The 19,224-nt window shown below is 41.4% G+C and overlaps 1 protein-coding gene across 1 annotated transcript in view; it reads right to left on the bottom strand.

The window, feature by feature from the left end:
• FGGY (FGGY carbohydrate kinase domain containing) overlaps positions 1-5,735 on the bottom strand; it is a 113,918-nt gene extending 108,183 nt beyond the window's left edge. Inside the window, exon 1 of the mRNA XM_031058592.1 lies at positions 5,720-5,735. The gene's annotated coding sequence lies outside the window, so the exon portion shown is untranslated. The remainder of the gene's footprint in view (positions 1-5,719) is intronic.
• Positions 5,736-19,224: the final 13,489 nt, after the last annotated feature.

The raw sequence follows: 19,224 nt of genomic DNA, 5'->3' as shown, positions 1-19,224 counted from the left end.
GAAAGAGAGGTTTTAATTGTTTCTGCAAATGATCCCACTGCTAGCAGCAAGTCATGGGTGTGCAGAAGGAAGAAGGGTGATGGATCAAACAGCAGCTCTAACTGAGGATGTGAAGTGCAACATACAGGAAGATCACTGACTGTCAGAAAAAATAACCTACTCACTGACTACTGATTTTAGCTATTAATGGCAGACCAATGATATGCTAAACAGCCACTCCATGGTTTGGGATTTTTTCCTAAAGGGAGGCTCTTCTTCGCTCTTAAACATGAAATTAAGAGCAGAGTTGTGAATACAGAATATAGAAGACTGCACTTCATTTGGAGGCAGTTACCAAGCAAATACCTGCCCCCAGTCCAACATCCCCCACCCACTTAAAATAAACAATGAAGTTCAGCATCTCTGATTTAACAGGACTAGTAGTTTTTAGAAATAGCTGGTATATAATGTCATTAGTATGAGGAAAACATAACATGCATCCTTTCGTTTTGGCACAAGCTACAATAACATTTTCAGCCAGAAATTAGTAAACAACATTTTTTTCCTTCTGCTATCTCTAGGGAAAAAAATACTAACAGGCTAATTCTGTAGCTGGGCAACTCTTCCCTGCAGCTCTTGCATTACTGTGTTTGAGCTGTTTTCTCACTGCTCTAACAGTGGTTTGCCACAGCATCAATATATGTACAGTTGTCTTGTACTGACAAACTCCTGCAGCAAAATAATTCCCAAGTGAAGGAGTTATGTACTCAGATTTTCAGCTCACATGCAGGCATCTACCTCCCAGAACTCCCTACACACTCAGTCAGGCAGTGAACATCCAAATTTTTTAGCCAAAGTCACCAAAATTACAGAACCCACTTAATAAACTGCACAAAAACATACCAGCAACTACAGAAGTAAAAAACTATTGCAATAATGTTTTGTAAGAAAATTGTAAAGAAAAAATCTAAGTAAATAACAGCAAAATGAGTGAATTTAATTGGTTATTTTAAAAGAAGCAGTAACCAGGAATTACTTTCCTTTTTAGTGAAGGTTATATTCAAATTTACCTTAGTGGCTTCAGGAAGACTTTGTCAGAACAACCTTTCAGCTAGTTGCTAAATATTTGTCAAAGGATTCTTTGTTCCACCTTCATTTACAGTTGATGTTCTCAATTCATGTGACCACATGTCAAAAGTCAAACATGGCTGCATCCACAGAAGCCAGCTTTATAAAAAGCCATGTATCTGTTTGGTTTTGCATTTAACACTGGACTCTATCACCACACATGACCCACACAGACAAAAAAATACAATGCTGCTCCTACGTGAGCCACAGATGTTCACACTTTAACCAGAGTGCCCCACAGGCCTCACAGGAGCTGCATTCAGCTGATCATTTACTGCCAACAGCTCTGCCCAACACACAAACTCCACTTGCAGGGATGGCTTTGCCATAGGAACACCTATCTGCAATCACAAGCAAGACCAACCAATTAATTTCATGGATGATAACTAAGAGGTACCAGAGGGTAAAATGATTCAGCCCCAATCAAATTGGACTGAATGTAAGCGAATACAAATCAAAGAGAAGACCTCAAAAAGCCTATAATGGCCTTAAAAATTTGGGTTTTTAATTCAAACTCAACACGGAATGGAGATGAAGAGCTGGAAGAGGAGAATACACCCTGCAGCCTCCAGTCACATCTCTATGCTCTGTAGAGAAATGAAATGTTAAAGAGAAAACATTATATGGAAAAAGAAAGTCAAAAAGAAGCAGATGAGAGTAACTTGTGACTTGAAAGAAAACCTGCAGCAACCCTCCACAAATAAACACAAGGGGAGAGGAAGAAGAAAGCCACAAGAGATAAGGACCAGTATTTACTTCTTGTACAGTGGTGTCAGCTCATTCCTCTCACTGAGTGAGGTCATCTGCAGCTTCAATTCCACGAACAAGGTGATGGAAATGGAAAAGCACAGTTAGGTCATTATTGAATCCCAGACTGGTTTGGGTTGGAAGGGATCTCAAAGCTCATCCAGTGCCACCCCCTGCCATGGACAGGGGCACCTTCCACTATCCCAGGCTGCTCCAAGCCGCTCCTGGCCTTGGACATTTTCAGGGATGGGGCAACCATAGCTCCGTTGGGCAACCTGTGCCACAGCCTCACCACCCTCACAGGGAAGAATTTCGTCCCATCTAACCCTGCCCTCTGTGAGTGTGAAACCATTACCCCTTGTCCTGTCACTCCAGACCTTTGTCCAAAGTCCCTTTCCAACTGCCTTATAAGTCACCTTCATCCTTTCTCCTTGCTCTTCCTTACTTCCAACCAATTCACAGTAAATTTGCAAAGTCGCATTCTTTAGAAATACTTTTGATTGCTTAGTTGAAAATTCAAAAAGCCACAGAAATTCCACTTCTTTCTTTGAGCGACACCCTAATCACTCACAACTTACCAGCACTGCTGGTCAGACCCATGTCAGACCCTTCCTCACAGAGATCAGGTTTGCAAACACTGTTGTTAGGAGAATCCAGGGCAAAACATGGGACAAGAGTTTCTCCTAAAGTGGCCTTCCAGACCCAGGTCAGCATCATGGAAAAGGAGAGGGAGGATTTGGTAACAATGTACACACAATTAACTTCTCAGTGTAACAACAGACCAACCATCATCTAGTATCAGTACTTTAAATAACACTTCCAAAGGTGCACCTAGTAATCTCCCAAATTTATCTTTTATTTATCTTTATTATTTAACTTCTATTTTATTATTTCACTTCAGACATATAGCAGTACTTTTCCCTACTGCACTCTCTCTGCAAAACCCATATGAATGCAAGCAGCTGTGGAATGTGCACAGCTCCAATCCCAGGCAAAGATGTACAGAGGGGAAACAGCAAAAACATTTACTAGCAGAAACATTAAATTCCTGGGGAGTTCAAAATAAGGTCCAGAGAATTCAAAGCAAAAATCAACAGTGATCCTTCATATATTAGGGTGCACAAACTGACCTGGAGCATGACTGTGCAACGTGTCTGGCTGTGGGTTTTGTTCTGCTTTGTTTTCTTTACAAACATCCCTGTTTTGAATGTGTTGCAGCCATGTCAAGCCTTCTGATCAAGAACTTTCCAGAAACATGATGCCAACCAAAGGAACAAAGGCTCAAAGTAGATTCTGGATACACCTTGGTTTAGCCAGATTTGACTATGGTCAGACACATGTGCCCAGTGTGCCCAATCCACTGTTTTTGTCTTAACTTCCTGGAATGCTGTCAGGTATATGATAACATTAGGGAGGAATATTGAGAAAGGAATAAGGAAGGAAAGGGAAAAGAAAAACTCATCTCACTGCACTCAATAGTCAAGAAAGCTGGAGAGACCAAAGCCATGATCACAGCCAGTCTCAGTGTGGGGAACACTGTAAAATTTTCCCAGGCAGTAATGAGATCAAACCAGGTACAGTGCACTCATTTTCTGAACACCAGTTAGCATAATTAAGTAGAAGCATAATGGGAATTTCAGTTTCAACTTTGAAAAACCCTCAGATAGTTGAAAAAGATAGAATAAAATGAAAATATGTCTTTCTACCTGCTAATCTTGCAATTCTCCCATGTGATTTGAAAATTAAGCTTCCTTTTTACCAGCTTGTGCATTATCACTAGCTTAAGAGATAATCCTGTAGTCAGAATATAAAGTATATTTTCCCTGTGGTATATGAGCTAGACCAAAATCTCACTACGCCACTAAGAAATACACTTAACACAGAAAATAAAGATAATACAACTCAAAAAACAAGAAGAACACATTAAATACCATTCTGTAAGTATTTTTCCTGACCATACCTGTAATACCTGTGTCAGAGCCTATTGATATATAAAATATTGATAACAAAGAATCTGAAGACACTTAAATAATTTATATTTGTAGCCCAGTTCAAGACAGTCCACTGAGAAACATCAGATGTGCAAACTGCTGTTGTAGGTTTCATCTGAACAACCTGACATTCGAAGTTATTGTAAGGTTGCCTTTCTTGGCAAAAAGTGAGGACACTTGCATTACATGAGGCTGAGTTTGAGCTGTCAGAGGCCAAAGTGACCCTTTGCTGACAGCTCTGATGTCAGGTAAACCATGGATGCATTACTGTGTCTGGTACTGAAAATAAACCCTCCCTCTGCATCTAATTCCCTTCCCCCTCCTGCTTTGCAAGGAGTACAGAAGCTGTAAAAGCACTCAATCCCTCACCCCTCCAGAGCTGAAAGGTTTAACCAAATCTCAGCAGATTACAGCCCTCTGCAGGATAACTGATCCTGCTCCTGAGCAGCTGAGGTGCTGCTGTGGGTGCTGAGGTGCCCGAGCTAAGCAGGACAAGCTTAAGCAGTTTAATGGTGAGTCATGGCCAGAGCACTGAGGAATTGTGAGTAGGCAGCTCAGCAGGCAGACACTGAGGTGAAAAGCCCTCTCTTAAGGACAATAATCTACTTAGCTGGTGTGTCAGAAGCTGAAAATGGACATGTGAACAAGCCCTGTTCTGTACCACCCTTCTGCCAGGAAATCCCTGCTGCTGGCTGGCACCTGGGGTCAGGAGAATCCTGTGTCCCACCCACGGCTCATGGAGGGAACAAGCCCTGCAATGGTCTCCCCTTTACACCACAGCAATCATGCACAGGGCTTTGAGGTCACAGCAGGCTCACACCTGCATGTGACCACATTTGGTCACCCCATAATTCTGGATTTCCTGAGCAGTCAGGTACTGATATCCCAGACCTTGCAATATAAAAATGCTTTAAATGCAAAGGATTCATTTAATGTTTTTACAGCTTACATTTTATTATTTATAAAATGACTGATGTATGATACTCATAGCTCAAGAAGGGAAGAACTAGTAGATGGATATTCATATTTCATTATCAACATTCATTACCCTCTATTATCATTAATCTGTCATACCTGCTTCTACCAGTTAATTCATTTGACTTTCCCCAATCTGTACCTTGTTACAATCTCATGTCTGATGTCTGTAAGGACAGGAGAATTTGGCTGCTTGAAACTGGCAGCAAGTAATTTACATTTGGGCTTTGTTAAAATGACAGTGAGCATCATTGAGGCCAAATGTAAACAGCCAGGCTGGAGGAGGTTACAAAAATTTCAAGTGGCAAGTGTCTCTCCTTTTATCTGACAGTTGTTATTAGGAGGCCATACTTCATTGTAACACACCAAATTTAAACACAGGAGACAGAGGCAGAGGTACACATTACACACAGGGCACCTTCCCTCTACACATGGTTTATTCCAACTGATGGGACAGAATTGAACTGAAGCTGGAAGTGGAGAGTTCCTCTACCAGCAGCCAAGGCCATCACACCCTGCACTGCTGGATGCCTCAAAGGCCCTCCTCTGGCACTCCAGACTCCAGCTGAAGTAGGAAACACATCTCCATAACTAAATCCTAGGATACTTCATTTATTATCTGTACCTCTATTTGCATGTATATCTAATCTTAGATAAGGAAGGCATATGGAATGTTTCTCACAGGGAACACTCCAATAAAATCAAACATATTTCTACAAAACTGAGAGGAAGAAAGAATCTTAAAAGGTTTAAATCACAACTTTAGCTGACCTTACTCTGCACACACCTTGGCGTTCACCACTAAGACTGAAGGCTTTTGTTTTAGAAATCTCATTCTCAGGAATTAACAAGGGCACTAATCACTAGTAAAAATGCACCAGAGTGTTAAATGTACTCACTTCCTTTATCCAGAGCAATTTAGGAGGCTGCATTTCCACAGACATGGCTCCCCCCACATAGCTCAGAACCCTGTGCTGGGTGGCATTGATGCGCTTGACTTGGCTGGCTGCACGATGGTCCATCCACATGATCACATTCCTATGGCTCTGTCCTTGGGGGAAACAGGAAAAGAGTTCTCTTAGCTCAGTTTTAACCCCAGCTCAGCACTGCAAGTTACTAGGCTCTAAACTGCTTCACACTTTCACTTCTACACTGAAAACTCAAATTCTACTCATGTTAATAATTCACAGCAGATATCTAAATATAAAATTTTAGCCTTCTGACCCAACTTTAGCACATGTTGGGCACTGAGAATGCTGACTGAAACCAATCAGGCTTGTGAGCATCCAAGAACTGTGAAACACCATGTTCTCTTGTATTTCATTCAAAGAACCCAAACTTCCTAACAAGATCACATATTTAGTTAAAAATATAAAGGAACATTCTTTTGACCAAAAACTAAAAATGTGACAAAATCTGAACAATTATGTTGTGAATTGAAATTAACTCAATCAGCTACAGGGATTCTCTCTCCTCCTCTATGGTTATGAGAAGAACCACCCTAATTCCTTTCCAAAATACTGTTTCAAAGGGGATAATTTGCTGAAATGCTTTTATTTTGGATGTGCAAGGAAAAAGCATTTGGCAAGTCTGCAGCACACACAATGAGAACAAGAAGCAAAGAACATTTTATAGAAATTAACCTCCAGAGGACCTGCCAGCGAGAGGGAACAGTAATCCAGGTGACAATGCAGATTCCTCTCTGGCTAAGTACACTGCACACTCCACAGCACAACACATTTCTAAAATGGATTGAAATACAGCTCAAAACTGTGAAACTGCCTGAAACACCACCACTGCAAGGCTCTTCACAGCATCACAGTATTGAGTGAATTCTTGCCTTGTTGTTTAGCACCACCACTGTGTAAACTCAAAGTTCTTGGGAATATCAGAACACAGAAAATGAGAACTGAATTTGACTCATTAGACCCAAAATAGCCTCAGACATCATTAGGCATTGAATAGATTGTAAGAGACTCTCAAACTGAAAAATAAATAAAACTATCTAAATTTAGAAAAGGACATTTTGGGGGCAAAGCTGGGTTTTGAGAAGGATAGGAGATGACAAACACATCTGAGAACAGAAAGGGAACATACGCAGAATTATGATTATGTCTCAGTAACTACTGATCTAGCACACACCTAATCTTAAATGGGATTCACTGGGTAAAAGAACTGCAGCACAGACTTTCTGGAAGTCTTCTGAATGATCTACCCAAAAAGAAATAAGACCCCCCAGATTTTTAGAAAAAGGTCACAGACTGTTTCTGAAGTTTAGCGCTGTCCTAGACAAAGACTGAACACCAATGTAATAAAATACACAAACTGAACTTCTTGCCTGCAGCTCCATGACAGAGCAAGCAGCTAGACTACACTAACATGAACATTTTTAACATTCCTTTAGCCAGTGTGGATGGGCATTTATATACACTATAAAAGCCATGATCACTACAGTCTGAAGGAGAAGAAAACATGCCAAAAAGAAAAATTAGTGTAGATTTTCCTAAGAAGCAATTTCTCAGAGCCAAGATGAATGAATGTGATCTTAGGATGCCAAATATTTAACCAAACAGCAAGTAATTCTCATCTTAGATTTAATTTTGCAGTAAAATTAAAACAGTAAAACCAAGGGGAAAAAATCCTCTCATAAAAAAGAGTTTGTGTCATCTCCATCTCCAAGAGTCAGCCCCACCACTTGGCATTTGGAGGACATGGGAAGTTCCCTCCCGCCAGTGGTAAAACTCACACAGTAACATCATGTTTTGTGTGCAGCCCCACCTTCACAGTTGACTGCCAAAGGCTGGAACTGTTTATCCACCACAACAAGGGAACAGGTAGCATCAAACCCAAGCCCTCGGATCTGGCTGGCATCCACTCCACGGACAACTTCCTGAAAATACACAAAACACACAGAAACACAAATATATCCATGCATGTGCAAGTGCCATGTGAACTAGGAAGTACACAAAAAGAGTTACAAGTTAGCTCAAATGCTGAAATTTCCTAAATTCAGTATTCTTTAAAACTTCCAATCATAAACACATCAAATTACCAGAAATTCTTTGTGTCTCAAATCCGAATTCAGAGGTCTTTATCCACAGTCCTGAATAAAAGCAGGGAGCACAAAAATATCAGTAAATAAAGGTAGCAGAAAACCTGCAATGTTAATTTTATCTCTTTTCTAAAGCTTGGAGCTGAGCTGGATGTGAAACATAGATCAGGATTAGGACCAAGTGTTTCCATCAGTTACCTCACTGACTTCCTGCCTGTGGAAGGAACAATCTTCCAGAATTGCTTTGGTAATATTGTGTTTGTTTTGCAATTCTGAAGGGTCCCAAAACTAAAGTTGGTCAAAACCTGTAGCCATGATAACACCTCTGCAATGCACACCTTTACTCAGCTACCAAGAGTGTGAATAGCACACTTTTTGGAATATTTAAAAAAAAAAAAACAAACCCAAACCATTGCCCCAAAATGCCTGAACTTCATGGCTTCCAGCAGCATTGGAAAAAAAAACACAACACCCACAAGGATTAAGTGCTAAATGAGGTTGCAAGACACCTAAAATGTAGCATGGTAATAAATTGCCACTTCTCAGCAACAATAAAAATATCATTATTTTAATTAGTACTATAAGGAAAGACTTTCAGTAGACTTGCACAGTGCCAGTCTCTTATTGGCTCTGTAAAACTGCAGTTTCTGAGACCATTTTATTGCTTAAATATAAGAGATTGCATTTAAAGAGGTCAAGAGCAAGAACAAAGCCACTCATACAGAGAAAAATCAAATAAGCAGAGGAAGACTTGCTCTGCTTTAATGTCAAGCAATGTTCTTCCCTATCATTCCTGTCACTCCCTTCTTTTCCTTCTATCCACTCACCTCCCCTTCTCCATCTCAGGACATTTCTGCAGAGCCAAGCTCATTAATGTTTGAAAAGGCTGATCAATAACAAGACAATGGGTGAACAGTCCATCTGCAAATTACCAAGCTTATCATGAATATTTAAAAAGCCAACCTTAGAACATGCAGCAGGCAGGGGCTGTAGTGAGGAGGATGAAATGGCCTCTGTGTGCACTGCAAGCAAGGTCTCTAATTTACCTTTATCTCCAGCATGTACAGGCAGAGCCCTGGATCAGAGGGTACAAATTTTCCCCTGTAGTACAGTCTATTTCAATCTGGTTTTATGCTCATACTATCCACTGACATTGTTTATTTATTTTGGTCTTATAATACTGGATCCTCTTATAATGGGGATAACAAGTGTTACTTTAGGGGCCATATCCACAAACCAGATTACAATCTCTCTACAATAAATTCTCCTTTATGACTCCAGAGCAGCCCAATGCACATCTCTAGATATATGCACTGCCGGGTTCTGAGCAACCTTGACTCCTCCAAGAATTGTCTCGTGGGTAGAGCATATACCAGCTAAACAAAGCTCACAGATGTGAGACCTGGAGGCAGTGGCTAAATCCTCCCTCTGCAGTAACAGCACAAAGAAAGGTCTTTCATTCTATTTGCAGCTGTAGCATGAGTTTTTTCACCTGGCCTTCAACTCCTCACTAGTAAAACAGACATTTGTGAGGCTGCATCAGCCTCAAGGTGCTTTCAGTGCAAAGGGTGGTCACAAGTCACACAGCATGAACAGACCAGAGTGGAAGTGACAGGCACAGGGACCACAGACTGTGAACATTCAAAACTTCCAGAGCCATCTGCAACACAAATCCTTCATTTTGTCCTTGCCCACCTTTGTGACAGAGCAGCAGGCAGCCCAGATGTCTGCAGAGGATTGTTCATAGTGGTCTGGCCGGGGCTCCCAAACCTGGATGGGTTGTTCTGCGTGTGCCACCACCATCCCAGCGCCGTCCACCAGCGCCGCGCGAACGCTGGCTGAGCCCACGTCAACTCCAATGTAGTATTTCACTGCTGTATGCTTCTCACTGGGCATTTTTAATAAAACCTGTTGAAGGGAAAGGAAAAAAAGGGGTTAAAAGCAGATAAAATGACTGATGGAAAAAGTGCCAAGAGCTGCTGCCTCCCATCAAGCCAAACATCCCACCTGCAGTGTGATGCTGGTAATTATAAAGTAACTACATGACAATCGGTTACATGTTACCCAGAGGAAAAAAAGAATAAATAAAGTTAAGTTTCCAAGAGCTCTCCATCACCAATTCACACCACTTTTAAGACTCAGAAAATAATTTTCTGAAAATGTGTTGAGCCATGAGAGCATGGTGTGAAAACTCTGCCTACTCTGACATCCTACAAGAACAAAGTGAGGTTAAGTTAATTGATTTAATTATTCACAATGAGTTGCTTATTTCACTATATTAAGTTTAACTATTTGACATTTAATACAGTGACAAATTCACTGTTCTTAATTTCTCACGGTTTCTTAATTAATAGTTAACATTTACATTTTAATCAAGCTGTGAGAATGCTAAGTAAGAGCTGATAGAATAATTTGAAACGTCAGACAAGTACCCTGTTTAGTGCTTGTACGAACCTTTTACATCTCTGAAACACACGAAACTCAGCTGACACACAGCTTCTGATATTCAGAAAATGAATGGATAAATTGGCATTTAAAACACATGGTATTTAAAGAGCATCAAAATGGCTCTACTTAAAAACAGCCCACTTCTCCCAAAGAAGTAACCTGGATAATATCTGGATATGGCAGCTGGGGTGGTTAGAGGGAGGAATATAAGCAGAGGGGGGAAGATTTGGAAAGCCTTGATTAACAGAATATGATTATTCACATTTCAAATTATTATTTTTTTTAATAATAACATTGAGTACAGGTCAAGATCTACTGCCATAATGTAGGTGTCTTTCACATCCATGGCTGGCTTGTAACCACTGCTGCTGCTAGATATCACAAATCTACAATCATTGAGGGTTAGAGGCAGCAGGTGAAATAGAGAAGAAAACAAGAAGCCCCCTATCTCAGAAAATTCCAATTCTGGATAATAATTAATTCAGACAAAGTTTAATTTGCACTGAAAATGGCATAAAACACCACCTTGGCTGAAGAAACTAACTGAGACTTCTGTTTCTCCCACTCCTTAAGCAGCTCATGGAAATGTGGTCAGTCAGTGGAAATCTGCTATCACACAATCATTCTTCCCTATTTCAATCTGGCACTTCATGCCCAGACCCCACTGCTGGGTCCAGGACCCATGGTTTTGTTCTTTGCTGGGCCAGCATGAGGGAGTTCTGTCCCTGGTACAGACCAAAGCTGTCACCACACCACATTCTGCTCACACCCTGCAGGGTCACTGGAGTAGCTGCACAGATCACCAGCATGTAATAATGTCAGAAAGCAGAAAAACCTCCAAGCTATAGAGCATATTGTGGTCCTGCTGGAAACCCTGCCTGCTGCCTCCCAGCATGCTGGTTCTGCCCAGCAGATTAGGTGCAACACACACTAATCTCCTTAAGCAAGGTCATGTGTCCAAGCGATGAGCAATCTGCTAAAAATAATGGTGTGCCATGAGTCTAACACCTAGGAATATTGGCAAGAAGGCCTGCTTTATTTTCTTGGCCCTGGCTCTGTGACCTGGTCAGAGGAACAAAAGCCAATCCCTCTGCCAGAGAAGACAACTCTGCTGCTAGGGGTGATTAATACTGCATCTGTCACCTGGGGGGTGACAGCACTCAGCTTCTCCCTCTTAGCCCTCAGCTGGAAAAGCAGTTTTAAGACATTCTTTTCAACATGGTATTTACTTCTTAATTTTGCACTCCACCTCCCCAAAGTTCCAAAGGCTGGCTGCAGGTGCTGCAAGATCCTTGTGAGAAATTTTACTACAAAGGCATTGCATAATACTGTTCCTGATACTATCTCACAAATTTCCCTGTTTTTCCTCTATTTCAGTTCTGCCTTTAGCTGCTGACTCATAAAAAGTTGAGAATAAACCACTAGCTGCAAAACAGATTCTTTTATTTAAACATAGGCAAATTCTTCTTACTTGCTCTTCACTAAATACAAATAGCAAAAGGAGTATTTTATATCCTACCTCCTGCTCACACACACAATATTACTCCAAATTTCTCTTCCTTGTATGGCAGCCTTGATTTTAGCTCATTAATGTGTTTTTGCTACTTAGAGAACAAGCTTAGCAGATGTTAGAGAATTAAGCTCACAGTACCTCCTACTCAGCACTTGAAATTATGGCTTTGCATTGGATTCTTCCCACAAACATTTGAAACCTGGAACCCAATCTGCCCATGTAATGTTTACTTTCCTTTTTTTTCCTTACTAAGCAACCAGGATGTGCCTGTGTGAGTGACTGGGCAGGAAGCAGAGTTTGTTTATGTGCTTGAGCAGTGCATATCAGCCTTTGCACATCCACCAGTTTATTGCTGTCAATCAGTGGGAACAGGAAAAAGTGACAGTACAAAGCCAAGAACCCCAAACTAACTGGTCTCTTTCTGAATAAAGCTCACCTAGATTCATAAAGCAGCAAGATTTACTCAATATCTCATGAAGAAAAAGCTAAAAGTAAATATGAATCCTTTTTCAAGAACAGCAAGCACTAAGTTACAGAGGCTTTTCAAAGTAAAGTGTCTCTGCAACAGGATCTGATCTGCTTGCAAAAACATAATTTGATGCCAAGGGTTTTTTTGGAATACCAAACACTTGGTATGCCACCTACTTATCAACCCCATCCACAAAAAGCACTGTCATCTCTAGGTCATAAATGTCAGCAATTATGGACTCTGCCCAAGGGTATTTCTTGAGAACCTAAGAACTCAGCAGAGAAGTTGGTGGAAAATATTTAGCCAAAGTACAGTGATAAGAATTTTAAAAAAGAATGTTGTCATTCTGTTTAGTTTCTAGAAGATTTCTTTGGTACAAAAGGAAGCTCCAAATCAGAGCTGAAGGAACTCTTTAATGGATTTCGGGGGTAGCAGAAGGTCCCTGCACAAGCTTGTTGCTTTAGAATTTGGACACCAACATTCATTGCCATGTGAAAAGAAAATTGTTGTGCAAATAAAACATTGGTTTGGCTTTTTTTATCTGCTGGATTCTTTGCTTCTGCTGGCAATAAAATCATGAGGAAAACTGAACCAGAAAAATGACTGAAATAAAATGTCCTTAAAGTCCTGTCAGACAGGTCAGTCAATCAAGCACAATATTCCTAACATGACACCAAAATATTTTATGCATGGATGATGCATGTTCATGGACTCCCAAGGGATGGAAGGCAGTGGAGATAGAACCTTCTAAATCCCTGAAGTATCTAAACTCAGGAAGCCTGGCTCCTTGCAGCAAGAAAAAAGGCCTCCTTCAATACAGCCTTGTCTGTCCACTGCAGAATTCAAGCCTCATATTTTCAACTTATTATTTGAATTTGCAAACAGAAGGAGAGGGGCAGAGGAAAAAAGTAAACTTAAAAGACATGTCCAGCTTGACCGTGTTAATCCATGACTGTAACTGCTAAGTCAGGACAAGAAGCCAAAATTCCCTCCAAGCACTAAACCAGCAATGGCCTCTTTCTCTGCAAATCACAGCAGGGACAGAATGGCTTTTCAAACAAGCATTTATGATCAAAAGGCTACAGCATATCATAAATATTTATATGGCCCATTAAATAATAGTCTGTATAAATATTATTCAAAATGTGCAAGCTGGAAACCACAGACTTCCCAGTTTATCCTTGTACAAATGTGTTCATTTTCCCACATAAGCAATGAAGAAAGAAAAAGGAGGGGTGAAACTCAGTTGCAAAAATATTTTAAAAAAAAAATCCTTAACATTATTTACTTTAATTTAAAAGGAATGAGTAATTAACCAGATGAGTTTTTCATGGCACTGTTAGACTTGTCTGTCCCACTTTACCTCACTATTAGCGAGCTGCCAGGACGTACCTTTCTGTTAAAGCCAGGGTGCAGGAGGGGCTACACTCACATCAACATAGGCCCAAGCTCAGCACAAGCTTTCAGCAGCTGCAATTTAGACTTCGTGGTGCTGTGTGCTTAAACACAAAGAATTAGGAAGGACTGGCATGTCTGTTTTAAACTTTGATCTTTGGAACGCTGTGGGCTGCCCAGACCCGGTGATTGTGGATAAACAGAGTGTTTTTAGTAGTGCAGCTGTGCTTTTCTATGGGTTACCAAGAAAAAGATTAACAGGCTCAAATTAGGCTTCATAAGCTTCGTGTGAAAAGATCTAAATATGCTAAAGAAAAGCTGCTTTTCAATTGTAGAAAGGGCATTAACCAAAACAAGCCCTTTTGACATTATCTAGAAATTCAGCACTTTGTCAGCTTGCTAGAGTTAAGTAACCAATACAAGTGGTGGTGGTAGAGTGGCAGGATCTCCTTGAAGACAGTGAACTCCCTTTGCTCTTCCAGCTTCTGTAATTCCTGTTTGGATGTGGAAAGAGAAAGAAGGCACATGTCTGTGTGGGAGAGCAGGAGCAGATGGGGAATTCTAACACTGCGGTGAAGGGCAGTACTAATATAGAAAATATCCTTAAATGCCCAAGGGAGTGTGCTATAACTATCAACAAGCATTTATTTGTCAGCTACCCCACAGCCAACAAAACAAACACAAGGAACAAAAGCACACCTCACCTCTCCTTCTCCCTTCCCCAACAGAAACACGTACATGCAAGATCTCTGTCTTAGGAATGTGAGGACTGTGCTAACAGTAAAAAAACTGAAATAAATAAAAATGGAGCTGGGGAAAATATGCTTCTTCACTGAAAACCAAACACCTCTAGATTCTTTCATCAATTCTCTGGTACATTCTGTGAAGCTTTCTTACATCTTACAAGGAAAAACAGCTTAAAATAATGAAAGATTTCAGTAGTAGGATAAAATCCTAAATCCAGTCCTATAATATTTAGATCATTCCATCAAAACCTTCCTAACTGTCCCCCTAACATTGTAATGCAATCTCAATAAATCTCAGCATAGGCAAGACTGATAATATTCTACTATTTTCTAGTATCTCCTTTTCTCTCTATAAATAATTCACTATGTACTAATTTGCTGTAATGTCTCTGCAGATCTTTTTTCGTCCTCTTGCTTTCAGTGTCCAAGACAAAGTCATTACTTCATTGCTGCCCTCTGCCCTCTAATTCTATCTTTTGGATTTTAAATACTTTCAGGCCAAACTACTTCCACCTGCTCTGATTTAAAAAAAGGCACGTTCGGGTTTATCCTGGTATAACCAGGAAGGGAGAAATGAAAATTACTAAATTATTCTAAGAAATTAGATCCAAAAATTATTTATTTTCAGGTTCTACTGCCTACATAGTTATCTCACTCGGGAACAGCAGAAGGATATCAGCATGACCAGTGTCAGTAAATACCAAGCTTGTACATGTACAGCAGAGTTGGTTTTCTCTATATTCTGCTTGAGAAGAGTTTATACTAAACAGAAGAATTATTTGCTCTCCTTCCAGTTCCTGTCTTCAGCTCACACAGGCAGACACAGCCTGTGGTACTGATGATCAAATAGAAGCAATGGCATTCTGGCCCCTGATTAAAGAGCAGAGCTTGGCTGTGCTGGGTCAGATGAAAGGTCCAATTAGTCCAGGATCCTCAACAAACAGCAGAAGCCGTAAGAAAAGCATATGCCTGCCCTTTTCATCCAGCAGTACTTCCCCAGGACACCTTTCCTCCTGCTATCTATAGTAAAGGCACTTCCTGAGCCAGAAATTTTATCTTTAGGATTAGCAGACCTTGAAGGCTTTTTCCTCTCTAAATTTGTTTGTGCTCTTTCTGAATCCAGGGAAACTTTTCTAACTGCAAACTACTGTGGTAACGAGTTATAAAGTTCTGTGTAAACAATGCAGGAAAAAGCCCTTTGGTTTGTTCTGAGAGTGCCACCTGCTAGTTTTGTTTGATGTGTCTGAGTTCCTGAGCTAGAGGAGACATTAAGCAATTGCTGTGTATTTACTTTCTCCATGCAGTCATGAATCCATCGCATTCTGAATCACCCCCAAAGGCCTCACTGCAGCTATCCACACATCATGGGTATTGAGCTGAACTCACAATCTCTACATTAAGACAAAAAGTGTTTTCCTGCTCTGAGTACTCATGGATGTGGCAGTAACACAAGCACCATAACACACTGCAGTAGTCAGTGCTAATAAACAGCAAGAAAGAATGCCAAGGCCACTGTGGGCAGGTGGAGATACTGCTCAGAGATGCTGCAGGAGGAATACAATGTGTTGGTGTCAGCTGAGAGGTGCTGCTCAGGGGCACGGAACTGGCCAGGCAGGTCCCAAAACACTGAGTTCACAACAGAGGGATCCAGGAGCTCTTCCAACTACGTGTTTGGGGAAGACTCGGGGTTACTGCTCCCCCTGGTTTTCCCTGGCCCCGCTGAGGTTGCTGCACCCCCGACAGCAACCTGCACAGCAGCAGCAGCACGAGGCCCACGCCGAGCACACCCGGCTGTCCCGTGGCTCCCTGGCTGTAACTCTGGCACACAAAGGAAACAAGTGCAGCTGCCCCTGCTCCAGAGCCCACCTAACCCCGGGAACAGCAGGAAGCAGCTGCAGAGAGGAGCTCTCAGGAAAAAGGAAGGCTGAGAAGAGGGCTGTGAGAACACATAACATGAGATGAGAAGACACAGCCTTCTAGGGAAAACCAACAGCTCCGATTCCTTCTGGAGAGCTCTGGGCCCTGCTGGGACTGGGCCATCAGTTCAAAAGCAGGCTCTGATCCTGCATCCACCAGTGGCAACCTCCCAGCCACTATCAGGAGTTCAGGACTGACACTCATGAACATCACAGGTGCACTCACACGATGGCAGGATTTTGAACACTTGCCATAACCTCCAGTTTGTCCAGCAGAGGAAACGTTGATCAGTAAATGCCAGGACACAATTGCCAGGCAGGAAAACCTAAGGAATAAGGGGGCTGTATAGCAGCACCCTTTCTTTTCCCCAGCCTGGCAACAGCAGTGGATACAAGCCATGCACACCACGCTCCTGAGATCCATTCCCTGCTCTGACGCTGCAGCTGCACACATCCCCAAAGGCTGTGCTAATGACCTGGCAGACAGACATGTCCCAAATGACTCTGCAGAATGCCTGGAGCCCTGAAAGAAGACACTATCTTGTTTACATTGACTGAGGGGGAAAAAATGCCATCTAATTATTACATAAATTCTGGCTGTAGCAGCTTCATGACTAGTTGAAAAGAGGTAACAGGCTCCAAAATGACTGATGGACCCAAGTGTTTGGATCCACCAGCTTATCAATCTAATGCTAAGGAAGATCTTTCATATCCCTGTGTCTCTATCACTTTAACCTACTCATGATGGACAGAGAGAATAACCTGCTCTTTGCCTGTAAAATTGATTCATGTACTGCGACTTTTTAAATTTTTTTTTCACTCTATGCTATGATAAAAAGGGAGAAACAAATAAAAAAACCAACAAAACACACGCCACAAAAAAGCAGTATGCTATAAACACAGCCTAGCACAATAATGTGAATTTGCAAAATATCTGTTTAAGTCATAAAACATAAATTGGAGAAGAATGCAATACAAAAGGCACAATTACCATTCACACAGCTGCTTTAAACTGCATTGCTGCAGCAAACCAGTCTTGGCACCAGGAGCTTCCATGCAGGTTACATGGGTAAATACATCCATTATGCCACTGTGGATACAAATTAGCAAACCTAGGGTAGTGCTGATACTCTAACTTTAATCCCATCTTTAGATTCCCGTGCTACATCACGGCTGAATCTGGCACTAACCCTGTGATTACGTATCAGCAGATCAGTATAAAAATAATTTGTTCTGAGTTCACAGTTTTATGAAATGATAAAACATCAAAATTAGCATTCTGGCTGAAATCCACTGCATTTCCCATCAAGGCTTACACATTTAAGCAACATCTGAACCAACTGCCTATAATTACTCCTGGCAGATACTGGAGCACTTAGGCCAGCAGTAGATGCAACAGTGAAATAAATTTTTAAAGACATGCTGCAAACCACTTCAAGATGCTCAGCCCAGAAGCAAACACGTGTCCATAAGCCCAATCCACGGTTTATTTTACAGGATTTGTTCACTCTTGCATAGTAAAAGCCTGAAAAGAATGACAGCCCCAAGTAATCTGTCAGTTTAAAATTAAACATTTATTTGGGCTGCAATTTCAAAAACACTCTCCCCGAAGTTCCTGTCACAACTATTTAAGGGGAAGTGGGGTTGCATATTAGCTTAGGTTAAAAGAAACGCTAATTCTGCACAAAACCAGTTATTTATTTATTCAAAAGAACCAACATTTTAAAATGATAATTTAACTGAGAAACACAGAATGGAGTAACAGAAGTGGCTAAGAATACACATAAAAACTTCCTAGCATAGAACTAGTTTATTTAGTCTCTACTGACACTATAAATTTATTTCTGCCATGATTCTTATAGCTGGGAACAGCTGTCCCTACAAGCAACCAATTCTCTCTGCATTCATCCTCCTATCCCAGACACTCTTCCCAGGAAAAAGAAGTGTCTCTTTTTTTTTTTTTTTTCCATATGCTCATACACATTCCTGAAGGAAAGGGACCATTAACATTATAGAACGTATAAAATTTCCTTGTTTTTGTATTATATCTAAGTACACTTAAAAAAAAATTAACCCCAACTACTTAAGCAAATGGTCTTCCAGGATAAGAAATTAGAATGAAATGCATGAGAATGAAATACACAAGAATGAAAGACACGGGAATGAAATACACAAGAGTGAAATACACGAGAATTAAATACACGAGAGTGAAATACAAGGGGATGAAATATACCAGAACGAAACACAAGAGAATGAAATACAAGACCACCTTCCCAACAATGTGTCTGCTTATTACTTTCTAAAAACCACCGAGATGACCGAGCCCTTTCCTCTACTTCCCTGGAATTTGTTTCGTAAGTGCTCTCCAGAGAAGAGCACTGGTGCTAAGTTTATGAAACTTCCTAACAAATCCCAGGCACCTCAGCAGGGAAGGAATCTGCCAAGTTACCAGTTCCTCACCGGGGCAGAGCCTGGCAGCAGCGAGGAACATGGCCGTGCTGGCAGCTCCGGAGCCAAGCACGAGTAAATTCCAGCAGGTTCCTGGGGTGTGCTCTGTGCCAGCCCAGGAGCTGCCTGGGATCACAGGGGCATGACAAGGAGACAAGGCTGTGAAGGTGCCAGAAAGGGGAGCTGCATGAGGACGAGGGAGGCAGTGGTGGCAGCAGGGCCAGAGAGACGAGACTGGAGACTACATTTATGGAAATCTCCTAGGGATATGGAGGATTAGGCAAGCGTGTGAGTGATGTGCATGTCCCACCTGCCCAGGTCAGGCCACTTGAGCGCTGCCCTTTCACAGAACCACAGAAAAAGCTGAGCTGGGAAAGGATACTCAAGGATCATCAAGTCCAAGTCCTGGACCTGCAC

The sequence above is a fragment of the Geospiza fortis genome, unplaced genomic scaffold (genome assembly GCF_000277835.1).
Source record: "Geospiza fortis unplaced genomic scaffold, GeoFor_1.0 scaffold396, whole genome shotgun sequence".
In the NCBI taxonomy this organism is placed as follows: Eukaryota; Metazoa; Chordata; class Aves; order Passeriformes; family Thraupidae; genus Geospiza; species Geospiza fortis.
The sequence above is the reverse complement of the archived record's forward strand: the minus strand, read 5'-3'. Positions and strand labels throughout refer to the sequence as shown.